The following is a 3187-nucleotide window of genomic DNA, read 5'->3' as shown; positions in this document are numbered from 1 at the left end:
TCAGAGAGAGATGGGCAAGCTAGAAATGTATACCTCCATCTGATCACCAATGTGGATAACAAGGGCATTAGGGATGTACGTAACATCCTACCAATCCCCATCTCTGCATGCTTGGAGGCCTTGAACATCATTGGGAACAAGAATGGTGAGTGCTGACATGTTAGTGTGAGCCACCACCCAAAGAGCAAGGTCATGGCGGGGACATGTGGGTAATAATTAATTTTCAGAAGGTAAACCAAGTCATCGCCACCAGCAGCCTTCTTTAACTCGTGTTCTTCAAGGCGCAACCCTAAAGATAGCATCTGGAACAACTTGTCCACCACCTTGTGGAGATGATTTGCATACTCCTTATTGGCCTCCCTACACCCATCAAAATTGATTAAGACAGCTATTTCTAATTCACATTAGTGCCCTTTTGTAAAACTAATCTTTTAAATTAGTCATACAAGCTATGGAGCCATATTGCTTAAATTTATGGGATAAACGTTAATAAAGAGACTAAAATTATGATAAAATTGGTGGTATGAGAAATATATAGAATGTCAAAGAGGAGTGATTGGCTGCGTACTATCATATTTTAATGGCAGTAATGTTAGAGTGGGGCCTTATTTGTGGTCCATATGACGGAGAAATTTATGTTTTGGCTGAGTCAATTAATTATGTGATTTATAAATGCGACCATGTGTAGGTATCCTAAACCCTACATTGTAATTTATCACTCAAAATTTAATATCGTTGTGTATTATATTATAATAAAAATAAAAATTATAGTTAATACTTTGACGTAATAGATCATTGTAATGCCACTTAATACTATGGTAGTGGTATTCCTCTTCATTTGTAAGTGAGCGGTCTTAAATTCGATTCTCGCTAAAGGAAAATCTGAATCACATTATTGTGACAAGCCCATTTTAAGGCTTAACCCACTCCCCCACCCCCTTAGTGTAGATATTATCCTTTGTTAAAAATAGATCATTGTAGCATGTCACCCTATTCTTCTTTATACTTATTCATTTAACTCATCAACTGAATGCCGTCCGTTTTCTTAATAAAAATAGAAAACCTAGCATGCAATATCATTGCTTAAAATATTGCTTAAATTTAGGCCAGAACTGGTAGTTAATGGCAGAAGGACGCCAAACCCTATGAAACAAATGGTCCACTCACCCTTTGTTACCTTCCAATTCCTTCTGAAGCTGTGTCCCGTTACCTTCCACGGACTTGGAATCTGGAGGCTTAGCATAAACCTCTTTTTCCTCTTGTGGAAGCTCAAAAAATGTCCTCCCCACTTCTTGCAACTTTTTTACGGCCTCATTGGGAATGTCATGGTTCACAATCTGGTACATGCCCCACTCACGGCTCGCCTCGATGATTTGGTTGAGGTTCTTTTCTCGTCCTGGATGCTAAAATCAATGGTAGGGCACTCCAATGTTTTCCCATGAACAGTCGTGATTCCTGGTTGCCCGTTCTCTGACCTAATGAACTCCTCCGGGATTTCGTCCTTGGATATTGAAGCAATGTCTTGCACTCTCTCAACCTGCGGATGCATTTTTGTATATATTTCGATGGATTGCCTGAACAAATTACAAATTTGAAAGCCGTTGTTGTTTTTTTTTTTTTTTTTTTTTTTTTTTTTTTTTTTTTTTTTTTTTGGTGTTTTTTTTCTCAGGATCACAAAGTCATAAGCTTGCCACGAAGCGCGAATTATGGCAACAAACCTCTCAAGCAGAATTTCAGAAAGGTGGTAAATGCATGATTCGGGCGGGGCGGGTGGGGGACGTGGCTCATTGCCTTTCACTAGCATAATTAGACACTACCCCCTTTCACACGGTCAAATAAAAATATAAATGATGTTATTTTTAGGGGAAGCTTGATATAGATCCAATTTTTTGAGCCAATAGTAGGAATAGTCCAATTTATTAAAATAAGTCCAATTCCTTAAATCTTATTATTTTATTATCAATAATTATCTCTTAAATGATAAGATTTCTTATAAGAATCAAATTTCTTCCTAATTATCTCTTTGATTATTTATTTATTTTTGTTCTTTCTTGTTCTTTATCCTATTTTAAGTCCCATTTACAGATTTTATTTTCTATTTTTATAATCAACCTATATCACAGGTTAATTATATTTATCTACCTATATTACAGATTCTTTTTTATAATCAAGTAAGATTCATGTGTCTTGCTTGTAGATATATTATGTTTTTTATACCTTTTAGTTAAGTTTCATATCTTAGTTATAGGTATGATATACATTCATATATTGGTTACTTGAGTTAGGGTAGAATGATTTGCAGATAGATTTATATCAATATTTTTTTTTTTTTGTTATAAGATATTAATTATATTTTTTGGGGTTGAAAACTCATAATATTAGAAGATTTTAATTGATTTTTAATATTTTTAGAAAATATAAAATGAGCATTAAAAAAATAAATACATATAATTAGGTAATTGGACTCACTCCTAAAAACCATCTATGTTTTTTGACCTGGATCTAAAAGCCCCTTATTTTTATGGGTGCTGCCTCCTTCTTTTCTTTTCTTTTTTATTTTATTTTATTTTATTTAGAGGTCAAATATAGGTGCCTTCTCTTTAAAAGGAAAGAAAATCAAAACTATCTTAATCAACATTCCTAATATAACCTAAAACTCTAAAGCTAGATTGTGGATGCAAATTTCCTCCGGCTTCTTATTTAGAATTTGAGGGAGAAAGTGATTAGGAATTTTTGGGGATAGAATGAATTAGCATTTTAGTGGGAGAATAAGGCTATATATAAGGGTGTGGCTGGCCCACTTTGGAGAAATAGGGATTGGCGATTATTGGTAGAATTATGAGTTTAATTGCAAGATATTATGTGAAATAATATCTTGCAATTAACTTGGCAATCAATCCTAATTTAACTAGGATAATTGGCAGTTACCTTTTGAGTGGGGATTTGATGAGGAGTGATTAGAGGGATTTGAATAAATACCATTTTGATCACCTTTGACTCTTCCTTGATTCAGTCATTATTGTCCATTGCATGCGCGTGGGAATCCCGGCGTGCCTTGAGGATAATTTTGTACTTTTTATCCAAAAGTCCACGTGCCACCTCCGTAATTTTCTTGATTATTTTGTACTCCACAAATTCCCCCACACCTGCTGGGTTGCTGGCAGGAAAGGGCAGTAGGTGTAAAGAT

At 34.8% G+C, this 3187-nt stretch overlaps 1 pseudogene; it reads right to left on the bottom strand.

Moving 5' to 3' along the window:
* On the bottom strand, window positions 1-1570 carry LOC137717105 (flavonol synthase/flavanone 3-hydroxylase-like; annotated as a pseudogene).
* Between the last annotated feature and the right edge of the window lie 1617 nt (window positions 1571-3187).

This window comes from Pyrus communis, chromosome 15, assembly GCF_963583255.1.
Source record: "Pyrus communis chromosome 15, drPyrComm1.1, whole genome shotgun sequence".
Lineage (NCBI taxonomy): Eukaryota > Viridiplantae > Streptophyta > Magnoliopsida > Rosales > Rosaceae > Pyrus > Pyrus communis.
Note: the sequence above shows the minus strand (reverse complement) of the source record. Positions and strands in the feature narration are given on the sequence as shown.